Raw genomic sequence first — 16159 nt, forward strand, 5'->3', positions numbered from 1 at the left:
CCGCCCGGCCCCCTCCTCACCCAGTTGGGCTGGGGCGCTGCTCGGCACCGCACGCCCGGCCCGGGAGCAGCCGCCACCCCCCCCGCACTGCCAGACAAAGCCGGGTTCGGCGGGGGCTGCAGCAGGTGGCGAGAGGCGGTTCCCCGCGGATCGCAGCAGGTAACAGCCAGGCGGCCCCTTCCCTGCGGCCCCGCTGCCTTTAGCTGCCCCCCCCCAATTCCCTGGGCTCTCTCTGCCCCCCCCCAATTCCCCGGGCTCTCTGCCCCCCGCGTTCCCCAGCCCCGGGCTCTCTTTGCCCCCCCGGTTCCCGGCTGGAGCGGAGCTGGGGGAAGGGTGGTTTGGATGCAGCCCGGTGTGAATGTTAATAGCCCAGCAGGTGCAAATCTCCCAGCTGGGCTGGGGGGGAGCCAACGCCTTTGTTAGCCGGGCGATCTGACCCACCTCGCTTCTCTCCCCGCCCCAGCTGTGTCTGGCTGGAGCTGGCCGTGGCCGGGGGTGGGGCGATGGGGCTGTAAGGGTCACCCACTCCTCCGAGCCCCTTTGGCAATGGGGTCCTGTAGGTTTTACCCTCCCTGTGCACCACGCATGGCTCAGGGAGTCGTACCCTGTGGGTTCCCGACAGCTGACTGATATCCGGGCTGGGTGGGGGTTCCTAGGTCTCCTTGGGGCTGCTACTCTGCCCATCAGAGAGGCCCCGGGCTGGGATGGGAGTTGCAAGGGAGGCCCAATCTGTTTGGGTCACTATTGCGATGGGGGAAGGCATGTTCTGAGGGGATGGGCCTGGCAGGTCCGAGCCGGGGTAAATCCGTGCCCAAAATGGCTCTGGCTTAGCCCCTTCTGGGGCTCTTTCCAGGAGAAAATTGCACCAGCTTTAACTTGGGGTGAATTTTAAGCTCCTCGCTGCCGACCCTAGTGGATGGGGTGTGGCACCTTGGCTAGGAGAGGTGCTTGGGAGAGCCATCCAGCGCTGACCCTCCTAGTGTGGACACGGCTCCCACCAGCAAAAGTGTCCCAAGGAGAGACCAAAGTAACAGGCTTAAGCTAAATCTAAATAAGATGCTCTACCTGGGTTGGTAGTGTTGCAGGGCATGTCTACACTACAGCTGCGCAGCTAGGGTGCTGCAGCTGGACCGCTGTATTGTAGACGCTTCCTTTGTCAAGGGATGGGATTTTTCCATCAATGTAATGAACCCCCCTCTCCAAGACATGGTACCCATGTCTCCAGGGTGGGCTAGGTTGACCTAACTACATCGCACAGGGTGCAAAACTTTCCCAAGCGCCGAGTGATGTACCCAGGTCCATCTCCTTTTTAAGTGTAGACCAGGCCTTAAAATTGTTGGTCACCCTCTGCCCCGCCCTGGTAGCATGGTTGCCGTTATACTGGTATAAAGGTGCCTTATGCCACATCTACACCCCTGAGCTTTACCAGTAGCACTTTTGCCAGTGTGACAATGAACCTGGAACATGTGTGTGCTTGGCTGGGGCTGTGCAACCTTGCTGTGAAAGGCTGTGTCTGCAGAAGACAGACCTGCCACATGGGGTAGGTGTCCCAATGCATCTTGTAGGACTCTTTAGCTGTGCATTGTGGGATATCCGCTCTTCTTGTAGAATTTGTGGGATCTTGGGGGAGGGGATGTCATGTTCCCACAATTCTTAGTTCCATCCCATAATCTGTTTTCTAAATAGTTCCCTGGGTGCCTCTGTTGTGTCCTGTAACCTGTGCTTCCTCCCGTTGGGTTCCAAACTCTGCCCCCTCTCGCTGGTTGCTGAACAGATCAGCAGAGTTCTCGTGTCTGTTTTAGAAATGGGGGGGCCCAGACCTTCAAAGGCCTTTTGTCGCTTAACTCCCCATAGGGTCTGTGCCAGGGAACTTAATGTCCCATATCTGTAGTACTTCCACAGTCGACCAAGCTATTTCTATAGGGGAGAGGGAATAAGCCAGGCCAGCATCAGTGAATTTATAACTGCAGCTACACTAGGGGTTATGCTGATATGAGATGACTTTAAAGAGTCACACACACCCAATTGCCTGGTTACACAGTCCCGAGCGACTGTGAAACAAATCACCCGGTGAAGGCCCATGGGAACACACTTTAACTAAACTGGTTTAAATTAAAGATGGTGCATCTCAGGTGTTAATCAAGGGCTCCGCTACATGAGGTAGGTTAAAATTGTGCATTCACTGGGCTGAATACAGGGGTAACTGAGGGACCTTCTCTGGTCTGGTTAGACAGGAGGGCTGCGTAGATGCTCCAATAGCCCCTTCTGGTCTTAAAATCACTGTGTGGGCTGGCCGGGGTTGTAGTTAGTTGGATTAAATTAGAGAGGCAGCAAAGGGATTCACCCCCCTGCTGTGGTCTCCAATGTGTCTGGTCATTGCATTTGGGACAAATGCTCCTCTTTTGGGGGAGGGGAATTGCCTAACTCATCTTGCTCTGTGAATTCACAAGGGCCTTGGTATCTCTGTGCTGGGATGAGTAAGAGATGCTCCACCCTGGATTCTGTCAATGGATTAAATCCAGTTGATAAACTAATTGGCTGATCCATGAATAATTAGCTTATTGATTGGTTTAAGGGAGTAGCTGCCAGGTTGGAATGGGATTGTTTAACTTCAACCCCACTGCTGAGAGAGAGGGATTGAGGAAGGTCCTGTTTTGAGACAGGTCTTCCCTGTCCCCACCCCATGCATGCGCTCACACACACACACTGTGTCCCTTGATGCCAGGGAAGATGTCTTGTAGGGCTCCTGATGTGAAGGTCTCTTGGGCAAGGCCTGTGTCTCTGAGCAGAGGTGCCTGGGAAGCAAGAGGAGCTGGTGTCTCCAGCCCCTGCATGGCTGGTATATCCTGATCTGTTGGGCACATTCTGCCCCTGAGGGGGAGGGGGCGTTGGGAGCCCACAGTAAATGCAGGAATGTCTGGCCCTGGGCCACTGGCCTCTGGACAGTCTGACATTCTGGAACCTGCTGGATGGGCTGGGGATTAGGTGGGCTCTAGCTGGGGGCAGCAGGGTGTGTGTGTGTCAGACAGCACCTCCCCCCATGCCAGGGTTAGGGGTCACTCCAGATCAAGATTCAGCTCCTATGGGGGTGTGCATGGAAGCTTATCCCAACACTGATTAACTTCTGTCCAACCTGTGGTTACACAGGGGTCTCCCAGGCTAGCATCCCTTCTCCTCCCCCACCTTCCATGCAATCATTGGGTGGGGGAGCTGCCTAGCACACCATAGGCTGACACATTACGGTGCCCCCCGTCCTGGGGGGCGGGGAGAGGAGACTTATCAGTTGCAAAGGGCCAGAAACTAAATATTTCCCAGCATGGTCTAGGTCTTGAGATGCAGCCACCTCTGGGGGTGGGGTGGCAGAATGCCTGGGTTCTGTTGCCAGCACGTAAGGGAACGGCAATGGTGGGTGGAGGGGAGGGGGCGGCAGAACCCCTTGCTCTGCCTCTAGGCCGTCCCCTGGCATCTTAAGGCACTTGATGCTCTTCAGTGTTGTGATTTACAGCTATTTGCCTGATCTAGAACTAGGATTGTTGGTGGGGTGGGAATGATCCCCTCCCTGCTACCCTAATGGGAACAGCTTCGTCCGATGATGACTCTTATCTGGGGTGGGCCACACTTTGGGGTGCATCCGGGCTCCCCTTTGAAGCCATCCTGCAAGAGGTGGGGTCTGACCCCTTCATTGCAGTGGGGTGAGGCTTTCCCCACCTGAAAGGGAAGCTGTGAGCTAGAGGAAAAATTGCTGAGCCACTTCCAGGTGATGGTGGGGCTCCTCTCTGCTGCACCTCCCTAGGGCGTGTCTGCTGCACCTGCCCCATATCCAAGTCCCTGCTGGGTCTGAGGCTTCCCCCAGCATGGTGCAATGGCTGTACCCGATGCTGCCCGTGCCTGACCACTCTCTGGAGTGGCCGAGATGCCAGGCCCCAGTGCGTGGGGGAGAGGCTGCCTGGCCCCCTACACTCCACAGCAGCCCTACTGTGCTGTGAGTCAGAGCAGGCCCCCTTCTCCTGGCAGGGTGTGCTGGATCTGGGGCTCTCCTGGTCCCCAGCGATGTGTCAGAATCGGCACGCCCGATGCTGCTCACAACTGCCACGTGTGGGAGCAGAGCTGGGAGGCACTCTTGGCCGGCTCTAGAACCTGCCTGGCTGGCTTTTGCATCTCTGTCCCAGCCAGCCAGGTGTGGTCACCAATCCTCTCCCTCTGCTCCACGTGCCCAGTCAGCTGCTTAGTGTACACGGCAGCCACTCCTGTGCATGCTCAGGCCAGGATTTAGGGGGACCCCCAGGAGTGATACTAGGTAGTGCAGGCTGGGTTGCTAGCAAGCCTGTGGGAACCTCTGGGTCAGTCAGCCTCATTAGAGACTCATGTGGCCTAAAACTGCTCCCCCCCTCAACTGGAAACCAGTGTCTCAGGAGAAGGCAGCTGCTGCAGCCTGGGTTCTAGCCCTGGCTTTGCCACTGGCTTTCCCTGGGCAAATCTCTCCCCCTTTGCCTCAGTTTCCCCATCTGTAAAAAGGGGGTGAATAACACTCCTGCTTTGGGAGGTGCTCTGAGATCCACTGATGATGGGGGGTGGGGTGGGGAAGGGGGGCAGGAAGCACCAGGAATCTGAGCATGTTTGCAGGGGGCTCACCCCAGACAGAACAGAGTCTCCTGCCATGTGGTCAGCTGAGAAGCTCCCGCCCAAGCTGCACTTTCAAAGCACGGTCTACACCAGGCGTGGCCAAACGCTGACCCTCCGAGCCATGTACAATAATCTTCAGAAGCCTTGCGGCTCTCCGACAGGCAGGATGGTGCCTGCTGAGGCATTGGGCTAAAGCCCTTAGACCCACTCCTGCCATAGGGCAGAAGCCCCTAGTCCCACCACCCTGCCACAGGCCAGAAGCCTGAGCTCCCCCGTACAGTCTGGTAGGCTGAGAATTGGGGACAGGGGCGTGGCTCTGCAAGCTGCACTTTAACTGTAAAAGAGCCACATGCAGCTCACGAACCACGGTTTGGCCACGCCTGGTCTGCACCATTGGGCGGAGTCTGACACAGGCTGGCAGGCTCCAGAATGTGGTGGAGACGTACCCATAAAGGCCCCAGGGGCCCTGGGGATCTTCTAGTCTGGCCTCTGTAACCCAGGCCACAGACCTTCTAGAAAAGCATCCGATCTCAATGTAAAAACTTGCAGTGAGGGGAGCCTCCACCTTGGCCCTAGGCAGGCTGCTCAGGGGTTGATCCCTCTCCCTGCTAACTGCAGCCGAGATGGCTTCTCAGGGATCCTTGAGCACCTTTCCCCGGCAGGCCAGGTGTCTGGGCAAGGGGCTGCTCCCAGGGAGTTCAGGTGCGTGTCCAGCACACAAAGCAAAGTGGGGAGACACAGCTCCGCTTCGTTGCTGTGGTTATTTGAATAAACAAAACAATCTGGCAGGATATTTGCCTAGTCAAAGCTCCCAGGAGGATGTGAGAGATGCTGCTGAGGATCAGCAGGGGCATATTGCCCCATGCCAGCATTTCTGGGGTTCTCCCAGAGCTTGGGGTAGCAGGGTGGGGGGGGGGAATCTAGTGGGTTTAGACTGGGAGCAGCAGGATTCCTGGGTCCTCTGGGAGGCAAGTGGAGCCTAGTGGCTTGAAGCTGGGGAGCAGCAGGATTCTCGGGGTCTCTGGGCAGGGAGCAGGGTCTAGTGGATTAGATCAGAGTGAGGCTGGAGAGCCAGGATTCCTGGGTTCTATTATGGGGGTGGGGGAGTGTCTTGTGTCACAACTGGCAAGCTTTGGTGTCCATGTGCCAGGCAGAGACTTAAATGGGAGTGTCTGGGGGTGGGGTGGAGCGAAGGCGTCTGGGGGCTTTCTCACTGGCTGACATTGGTGTTTGGGAGGGCTGGGGAAAGCTCGCTTTGCTGAGGAGGATGGGGACAGAGCGCTACTACTGCTCTTCTCCCAGGACAGAGCAGAAGCCATGAATCCGTGGAGCAACTCCTAGGCCTTCCCCTGTGCTGTGCTTTTGACTCAGTGGCATCCATGGGAGGATAGATCTATGATCCTCCCATTCTTAAACAGCAGGCGTTTTGCTAATGGGAAATCACCACCAGTTGTTAGCAGTATAGGCCATATGACACCTGGCTATGCAGTTCAGATTGCAGCCAGCAGAGGTCACTGCTGCAGGGAACACTAGTCCGCTTGTAGCAATAGCCTGGGAGGGGGGTGTCCCTTTTGGGTGGCAGCAGCCTGAGCAGATGTTGATGAGATGCAACCCTTGGGATGGAGATGGATATGTGGGGCTGGCTCTAGGACTGGGCTCTGTGGCATGGTGTGGGGGATGGATTGGTGCATGGGGAGCAGCTCCTGTCTGGCAGCAGCTGCTGGGCTCAGCTCTGATTCAGGGATGTTTTCTTTGGTTGTTTCCCCTTCTCAATGGATTCCGCCCCCCCACCCTCTGAGCTGGGGCCATTCTTATGCAAACAAGAGCTGGGATAGAGAGAGCTCTAAAGGGGCCAGGCCCCCTTTATTCCAAGTGGGGAAGCAGGCGCTAAGCCTGGACTGGCCTAGAAAGCCTTCAGAAAGGGAAGGAGGACACAGATCTTGTTTAATCTTCTCTAACTCTGGCTTTGGGGGGAGCTCCCACTTCCCCAGCCTCTCCCAGCAGGGGGTGCTGTGGGGAGCGGGGCAGAAGCTCTGTGCAAAGGTCTCACAGCTGCTGTACATAGGGGGCAAAGGGTGTGTGGAGCCCTGGCACCCCAGTGAGGCCTGGAGTGGGCAGTGCCCAGGCAGCCCGCGCCTGGGGCGTGAGCTGCATGACGCGGCTCACTCCAGATGGTCTGTGTTTGCACGAGGCCAGTCCAATAGCAGGTCTGTGTGCCCAAAGCGTGGCGTTTCCATGGGAACGCAGACAGCTGTACAGAGCAGTAGCTGTACAGAGCAGTGACTGGCCAGAGCTGGGTTCCCTTCCCCAATCCCTCTTTGGGCTCACATTGGATTCAAACAGCCAGGCGGAAGGGCTGGTGTCTGCTGATGCTTCAGCTGGAAGGGGGCAGCTCCTTATCTCTGCCCTGAGAGGCTGAGGCATGTTGACTGGGGGACTGGGACAAGGGGAGGGGAGTGGTGTCTGATTTCTGCAGGGCCTGAGTGAGGTCTGGGGTCACTGGTTGCGGGTGGGAGGAGAGAGAGACCCAGGATCCGGAAGAGGTGGTTACAATTGTGTGTGTGTTGTGGGTTTTTTTGTTGTGAATGAAGAGTCCAATGCTCAACTTCATAAACTCTAGCTGGTGGGGTGTAGTGGGTAGAGCAGGGGGGCTGGGCAGCAGGATTCCTGTGTGCGGTGAGGTAGCTTGCAAGCTACCACTAAGGTGCATGGAGGTGCTATGGGGATCAGGGCTGCATTGTGCTCCGTGTTGTCCATAGCACAAGGATGGTCTCTGCCCCAAAAAGCTTATAAGCTGAGACTGCAGGTGGAGACAGAGAATGGATTGGGCTGGGGGGAGGAAGGTTGTTAGCACAAGCTCCCAGGGAAGATGTTGCTGCAGCAAGTTTCAGAAAGTACCAGTTCCCTCCCCCGTGTGTAGGAGCTAGACTGGCAGCGTGTTCGTAACAGCAGGATTGTGACTTGCTTGGAAAGTCTCTGCCAGAAAAACACTGACTCATTCAGCGGAGATCCTGACCCATTTAAAGATCCTGCGATGTCCTGGCCACATTCCAACTTGAGCTGCTTTTGTTCTGCCTCCCCAATCTTTCCCTTCCTCTCCCCTTTCTCCACCTGCAAACGCAATCGTCTTCGCTTCCTCTCTGAAACATGGCGTTAAAAGCAGCCGCAGCTGCGCAATGCCCCCGAGCTGGCTGCATCGCCAAAAGTATTTTAGGCTGGAAGGTACAGCAGAAATGGAGCTACATGCTAGAGCCAAGCTGTGTCACGGGTCCCTTTGTGAAAGCGCCGCTTGGGGTTTCACGAACAGAACCCAGAACCACCTGCTCTGAAATGCCTGGCCGCTGAGCTGGAGGCAAATCACCCTTCAGTGGTCTGCAGCATAGGGCTTAGGACACATCGTTCTGAGTCTATCCACTAATGGGCAGTGGTGCACACAGATTTTTGAAATTCATAGAAATGAAGGGTTGGAAGGAACCTCTAGGCCATCTAGTCTGGCCCCCTGTGCTGAGGCAGGGCCAAGTAAACCTAGACCATCCCTGACAGGTGTTTGTCCAACCTGTTCTTAAAACCCTCCAGTGGTGGAGATTCCACAACCTCCCTTGGTCCCCTGTCCCAATACTTCACTTCCTAGCTGTGAGGGGAACGTTTCCTAATAGCTAAGCTACATCTCTCCCTTGCTGCTTATTCAGCCCATTTCTTCTTGCCCTTCCCTCAGTAGACGTGGAGAATAATTGATCACTGTCCTCTTTATAACTGCCCTTAACGTGTTTGAATACTGTTATGAGTTCTCCTCTCTCTGCCTTCTCTTCTCTAGACTAAACATGCCCAGTTCTTTCGACCTTTCCTCATGCAGCTTAGGCTTGCTAAAGCTTTTTTTTTTTCACTGCTCTCCTCTGGACTGTCTCCAGTTTGTCCACATCTTTCTTAAGGCGGGACACCCAAAGTTGGACACCGTGCTCCAGGTGAGGCCTCAGCAGTGCTGAGTAGAGGGGGACAGTTACCTCCTGTTTGCCGTGTGCACAGTTTCTGTGGATGAACCCCAGAATATCAGGCTTCTTCACAGCCACGTCATTGTCAGCTTGTGTCCAATTTGTGATCCGCTCTAACCCCCAGATCCTCTGCTGCAATACCACTGCCAGCTCGTTCTTTCCCAGTGCGTAGCTGTGCTCTCGATTCTGCTTCTCTAGGTGCAGTGCTCTGCACTTGTCTGTGCTGGGTTTCACTTGCTGAACTCCGAGCACACCAGGAAAGCCCTGAGCATCCTTTCAAAAGACCCCCTACAGAACCAGAAAGTCCTAGTAGAGCATTAGCTCTACCAAAGTTAACTCTGCTTTTATAGTTCTTGTCATCAGTAGATCTCGAAGGGCTTTAAAATGGTCAGTCTCATTATCCCAATTCTACAGGTGGGGAAACTGAGGCATAAATGGGGCGGCTGTGACATCACCAGGGTACAATCTGGACCAATGGACAGCTGTGTCCCCTCAATTCTCCAACACTGCTTTGCTGAGAGCAGCCACTCCTGGTCTGCTCACACACAGCCTCTTGCATGTGCATTGCTTTCAGTTCTACTGCGTGTGGGCTCTAGCCAGCCACTCCTGAATTACGCTGCAGGGTAACACCAGCAAACTCCCAGTCCCAGACTTCCCCCAGAAATGTGCATCTTGCACTTCCCAGCGCCCTCCCGGACCATACAAGCTCATATAAAGTCTGTCATGTTAATAAAAGGGGATGTGTGCAAATCCTGTTATCCCAAATGGAGTTTCCCAAACACTCCAATCCAAACACACACGTTTAGATAAAACAATGAAACAAATGCATTAACCACAGAAAGATTCTAAGTGATTACAAGTAATGAGGCATGAAAGTCAGAGTTGGTTACAAGACAATAAAAGTAAAACACAACTCGTGCCTAATTTAACAAGCTAAGTGAATTCTAAGCAGTCTCTCACTGCGTGCTCCAACAGTCTTACTGGCTCAGTCTTTCAGACAGGATTCCTCCCCCAGTCCAATGCCTTTCTTTGTTCTTCAGGTGTTGAGGCCGTGGGTAGAGATGAAGGGGGGAGAGAGAATGTGGGATGTTTGCTCTATTTTTATACGTTCGTCTCTTCTTTGTGAATCCTCTCCAGCCGAGGTTCAAGAGACAGTCTGTGTGGACAGGAAACCCTGCAGTGTTCCTTTTGTCAAGGTGTAGATTTTTGCCCACATCCTTTTTCCTGCCAAAGGATAGCCATTTAGCCAGTCCATTTGATTTTGTTGACAGCTGGCTGAGGTATCAGTTATTTTGGTATTTTGTCTTTGGGGAACTGTTTGTGACTGGTCTCCAGATTTGGAATATGGCTTAGTAACATCATACAGTAGACTCTTATAACTTTGCATACAATGTTGCCACACATTTCACCAGGACAATAACGATCAGCAAATTATGAGTTTTCAAATGATACCTCACAAGGCATACTCTGTACAAGGTCTATCATAGCTCTATAAAAGAGGGATACAGACTTTCACACATGCTCAAGGTCATCCAGCAGGCCAGTGACCGAGCGAGGAATAGAACCCATGGTCCTTGGAAATTTAGTGCTCTAGGCAATACTGCCGATATAGTGTCAGAGGCGTGGAGTGTGCTGGTATCAATGGGGGTCTGAGCCAACCCCCCTGCAAACTGTGACGTTCAGAGCAGTGTCTGAAACTGGCCTGGTGGCATGTAGACCTGGGAGGGGAAGAATTCTCCATCTTCAAAGAGGCAGGATTGGGAATTCCTCTTGGGGGGGAAGGAGGGTGTTTAATACTTTCTGCTCTCCCATATAGCTACATAGATGCAGATCCATCCTGACCCCAGGGGCATGGTTCTGCCCTGAGTTGGCCGCTGTTGAAGTGTGAAGTGATTAGTCTAGAAGTACCTACATGGGGAACAAACATTTGATATGGGCTCTTCAATCTAGCAGGCCAAGGTCTAACACGATCCAATGGCTGGAAGCTGAAGCAAGACCAATTTAGACTGGAAACTGGGTGTGTGTGTGTGTGTTTAACTGTCAGGGCAATTAAATAGCCATTGCAACAATTTACCATGGGTCGTGGTGGGATTCTCCATCACTGACCATTTTGAAACAAGGCTTCAGTGTACTAGGCCCTGCACAGATGCAGTGAGAGGGTCCCTGCCCCCAAAAGTTCACTGTTCAAATAGGATGAAAGAAGGATTCTCATCCACCTGGGCTTAAAGGTGGGGAACCTGAAGCACAGAGCTGCTGTGACTTGCCCAAGGTCACCCAGTCAGTCTGTGCCAGAGCTGGGATTTGAACCCTGATCTCCTGAATCCCAGTGCCTCAGCCATGGCCCTGTCCTTTCTCTAGCTTGGTGCTGCCTTGCAAATTCCAGCTCTGAATAGGATCTGCAGCTTTGGAGGTGGGGTGAAGAACTGGGGGTACGGCTATGCAACACTGCTTAGCTTCCCCTGCAATCGGATCAGGCTCGGCCTGGCAGAGCACTGTCTGTGTCTGAGCTTTAAAGATGCTGATTGCTCCACCTAATGAGGAGTTCATCACTAGCAACCTCCGGCATCTTTATACCCCAGGGAGAGGGAAATAAACAAAGAAGGCAGCTGCCATCTTGAGGCGTAAGGTGGGGGGAGCTCGCGGAGCAGAATGGCTGGGGCTCAGAGCTGTACGGTAGGCCTGGACGTGCTGAGGAAGCTAGACCGATGGGCAGGGAAGCTGCCACCTCCACTTGCGGGAACTGTTCTCCGTTCACTCTGGCTGCCGGTGCGTTTCCCATGCAGCTGCGTGGCTTGAGCTTGGGGCAGGGGCAGGAGGCATGAGCATGACCTGCGGGACGCTTGTCTCTCCCTGTTTTAAAGGGGCCTGGGTGGAGCCTGCTTTACAAAGCAAATCTCCAGCCTCCTGAAACTGCAAAACAAACAGAGCTCCCTGGCTGAATGTAGCTTTTGCTTCTGGGCCTTTGCTAGGTGTGAGCCCTTCTGCCACAGTGGCCTGGAAAGATGCAGCTGTGGCAGGCTTAGCACTCGGCACAGAGCCCCGGGGAGCTGGCCCTGACCTCAGTGTGGGCTGGTGGCTGATATCTGCCCTCTCTAATCAAACCTTGCTAGGATCTCAGTGTGGCTTATTGCTGCTTAGCCTCCTGTCCGTGGGGAAAGCAGTGGGTCTTCTGCCCTCTGGGTCCAGCTGGGGAGGGAGCGACTGGCAGCCTGGGATCTGGGAGGTTGTGGGCGGGGGGGTGGGGGGGGACTGTCCAGCTGGTGTAGCCCCCTCCCCACAGGCCTCCGGGTCTGATTAACTTCCTCTAAACTCAGACAGTTAATAAAGCCACCGAGCTGGTTAAGGGGCCCCATTGTTAGCCATATGGTGCCTCCAGCACTGAGCTGGGGGGAGGAGCGGGCCGGGCTAGCAGGGTCGGGGGTCTATTGACTTGCTCCCAGCCAGGCCGCAGTAGAACCAGATCTGTTTCCAGAGTGGGGCCCGGGCCAGTGGGGAGAGGAAGAGGCCTGGAAGCTGGGACTCCTTGGTTCTACACCCAGCTCTGGGGGGGGGGCAGTGGGGTCTGTTGGCTAGAGCATGGGGGAAGGGGGCAGGGCTGGGACTCAGGACTCTGGGGTTCTGAATGTGGTTTGGCCACTGCTCCTGCTGTAGGGCCTTGGGCCAGGTCGCTTCATCTTTCTGTGCCTCCGTTTCCCCTGCGGTGGTTAAACAGGGCTTTGTGACCTAGGGATGAATAGACCCTATAGATTGGAGGCGGAGCCCAGAAGACAAGGGACCTGCTACTGCTACCAGTCAGAGGAGAGCTGCTCTGGCTCTAGTAGCTGGAGCCTGTGGCCTGATTCTCCTCTTGGCTTTGCAGGGGTGGCTGGGGCAGGCACCTCTGTATTTGTCCATAATGTACCACTGGGTTGCACCCATGACCCCAGTTGCAAGGATCTGCAGCTCTGTGGGTGGGAGAACGCCTCATGCCGGCCTGGAGGGGACCGCAGAATTGATGCCTCTGGGGCTATTGGTCACCAGAGCAGGGGCAGCTACAGGCCATAGGAGGAGTGGGTGGGGGCAAATGCCTTCTCCCTGGAGGCAGCTCCCCAGGCACTATGGGGCACTGCACCTCATTTGGAGATTGGGTGGGGGGGAAGGTCTTAGATTCCCTCCACTAAGTACTTGCAACTCCCTGGTAGGAACTCAACTCTGATTTCCTGTCCTGCCCCGCAAGCATCACTGCTAGTTGCCCCAAGCATGGGGAATCTCCCTTATCAGTACAGGGCCTATGACACACAGCAGAACAACTTTGCTTTCAGGTAGCACAGGGCAGTGGTGGGCAAATGGGATCATCAGACCCATGTAGGTTCCTCAGTGGCTCGTATGACCAGCAGAGGCTGCTGTGACCCATGTAGTGCACTCTCTGGGGCGGACTCCCAGGCCAGCTGTGCAGAGATGCTGCTGCCACCCGAACCTGTTGTCTCATCCCTCCCAGCATGCTCTGGGAAGGGATTTTGCTGTTAAATCCCTCTGTCCTTAAGCCCCCAGAAGTGCTGTTGGAGCCTTTAACTGAATTTGGGGGTAGGGATTGGCAGGGTAAATAGGTCTCTGCTCGGGGGAGGGGGGGTGCACTGGGGCAATAGCACACATCTGTTCTCCCCTCTGCATGAGCCTAGATCTCGGTGTGGGGGGAGGGGAGGGCAGGGCTGCTAGATCTGTGCATGGGTCTGGCTGTAGCAACATTCAGGCCCAGACGGGAGCTCCCGAGGAATCTCCTTTCCCTCTTTCCACCCAGCCCCTGCGGCTCTTCCTGTGGTGCTGTGAATGTGCCTCTTTCTTCCAGCCTGTGTGTGTGTGTGTATAGACAGATTGTGGTTCATGAGCTCTCACCCCACTGCATCGTGGCTGCTCGCAGCTTCAGTTGTATCAGCAGCGTGAGAACTCTCCCCCTCCTGCTCCTAAAGCCCAGCCCACTTGGGCTGCAGGAGATCTCCATCAGCAGTGCGGGGCCCATGGCACACAATCGACCAGTCCTCAGCATAGCCAGTAGAGGGCAATGTTGGCCTTTGCATGAGCCATGGATACAACCCCCCAGTTCCATAGCGTGGTGGGGTCTCCTCCAGGGCTGGGTAAGGCTGGCGGGGGGAGGGTGGTAAACAGGGGACCTTGCTCTCACTAGGAACAGCCTCTCAGAGTGGCTCTTGGCATCAGGCTGCTGAGCCAGCGCAGAGGGCATGTGAGGCTGCTCTGTGGCTTGGGGGTGGGGTTTATGTAATGTTTAATTAGTGACATAATTGTGCCTGTAACCAGCACTGGCCTGGAGCCCTTCCCAGACTCGGCTCCTTCCTCTGACACAAAGGCAGAGGCCTCTCTCCTGGGTGGGGGAGTGCGGACCCCCCACATGCTCCATCAGGCTGACTCAGAGGTCCCTGTGCTGGCAGAATGGGCTCTGATCTGTCACCGTGTGACACTGCTACATAGACTGGGGCTGCTGAGAGCAGAGAGCCCTATAGCAGAGAGGAAGCGTAGTGCAGTGGTTAGAGCGCTAGCCTGGGACTTGTAAAAAGCAACAGAGTCCTGTGGCACCTTAAAGACTAACAGATGTATTGGAGCATGAGCTTTCGTGGGTGAATGCCCACTTCGTCAGACACATGCCTGGGACTTAGCCGATCTGGCCTGACATGCCAGATCTGCTACAGCCTTTGTGTGTGACCTTGGGGGAGCCCTTCAGTGCCTCAGTTTCTCCACTAGTACAATGGGGATAATAACCCTTTACTGTAGGGGTAAATACCTTCCAGACTGAGAGATGCTCAGCTAATGTAGTAAAATACATCCCTGAGCTATCTAGAGATTAAGGATTGCACTGCTTTGACTACACATCTTGTGCTTAGACAAAGCCCTAGGGTGGATTTAGTTATCTGTTTAGAGGTGCTTATACTGGTCGTTATACCTGTACAGGAAGGCGAGTAAACCATGTTAGAATAATAATCCCTAGCACTGTTCATCAGTAGGTCTCCTTTGCAAAGTGCTTTGGGATCAGTGTCACTGGACCCATTTTTCAGGTGGGGAGACTGAGAAAGGCAGAAGTGACTTGGCTGAGGTTGCTAAGTTGGGAATAGAATCCAGGATTCAGGTCCCAGCGCAGTGCTGGAGACACTAGGCAGCGCTGATGTTTTTATACCAGTATAACCGTCAGCACTAGGGGTTGTACTGATATAAATGTTAAAAATCACCCAGCCTTAACCCACATAGTTATACCAGGACAGAAATGGGATAGAGCAGGTTGAGCTCTTTGCAGTGGGCAGCAGATTAGGGCAAGAGCCAGCAGCATGCATCTGCAATGATTTAAAAAAGCCACCTGATTTTGGCCTACCGAGGCACCGGGGGGGTGGGGGGCAGAGCTCCTTCCCGGAGGTTAGAAAATATCGGCGTTCTTTGCAGTTGGTAAAGGAACCTAAGAACTCTTCTCCCCCTGCAGACTATTCCTATTCCCTCCCACCCCCCTCATGCTGACTCAGTGACCGCTCAAGGGGGTTACATTTTGCCTGTAAAAATCCTAATTCCAAGGCCCAAAGGGACTGTGATTGGCTAGTCTGACTTCCTATATGCCACAGGCCGGAGAACTGCCCCCAAACCATGCCTAGAGCCAGAGCCATCCCTTGGGTACAGTGAATCAGGGTGACCACCCCGTGCAATGGGCGGGGAGGTGAGGCAGGTGGGCAAGCGAGCAGGATGAGGGGGTGAATGGGGAGGCGAGCAGCTGGGGTGTGTGTGAGAGGAGGAATCCCCCCTACCAGAACCTGCCTCCTGCCTGCAGGTAGGTCTCACCAATCTGTTCCTCCTCCCACTCCCTGCCATGGATCAGATGTTTTGCAGCATCAGGAGGTGCTTGGCGGAAGGGGAACAAGGGTGCAGCGCGCTAGGGGGATGGGGGCAGAACTGGGTGGGGCCTTGGGGGAAGGGGTGGAGTGGGGGCAGGGCCAGGGGGAGCACCCCCAGCAGATTAGAAGCTTGGTGCCTATGCCCCAGGCCCCGCACCCCCTAGGGCCAGCCCTGCCTAGAGCAGAGCGTTCAGAAAAACATCCAAACTTGACTTAAAAATGGTCAGTGCTGGAGAATCCACCATGAGCCTGGTAAATTGTTCCAGGGGTTCATTACCCTCCCTGTTCAGAATCTTGCGCTTTATTTCCGGCCTGAATTGGATCAGGCTAGACCTTGTGCTGCTAGATGGAGCAGCCCGTTATCACTTGTTCCCCATGTGGGCACTTAGACTGTCATCAAGTCCCCTCCCCCCTTCTCTTAACTAAGCAGATATAGTGATCGAGTTCCTTGAGCCTAAGCCGTGTTTTCTGATCCCTTAATCATTCTTCTAGCTCGCGTCGACCTCTCTCTGATTTGTGAATCCCCGTCATGCGCTGTGCGCACCAGCGCTGGATGCAGCATGCCACAATTCAGTGCAACTGCACCTGTATTCCCCCCTCTAGGGCCCAGGAAGGGCACCCACTCGGTTTCAGGCTCCTGACCTGTCCGGGGTGGACAGGCTCATCCCATCCCTTCTGACTGGC

General features: G+C 54.8%; 1 protein-coding gene across 1 annotated transcript in view; it reads left to right on the forward strand.

Annotated features, from left to right (window-relative positions):
* Positions 1 to 16159, forward strand: part of PRR36 (proline rich 36) — a 39357-nt gene continuing 23198 nt past the window's right edge. Inside the window, exon 1 of the mRNA XM_044994861.1 lies at positions 1 to 159. The gene's annotated coding sequence lies outside the window, so the exon portion shown is untranslated. The remainder of the gene's footprint in view (positions 160 to 16159) is intronic.

Source organism: Mauremys mutica, chromosome 20 (assembly GCF_020497125.1).
Source record: "Mauremys mutica isolate MM-2020 ecotype Southern chromosome 20, ASM2049712v1, whole genome shotgun sequence".
In the NCBI taxonomy this organism is placed as follows: domain Eukaryota; kingdom Metazoa; phylum Chordata; order Testudines; family Geoemydidae; genus Mauremys; species Mauremys mutica.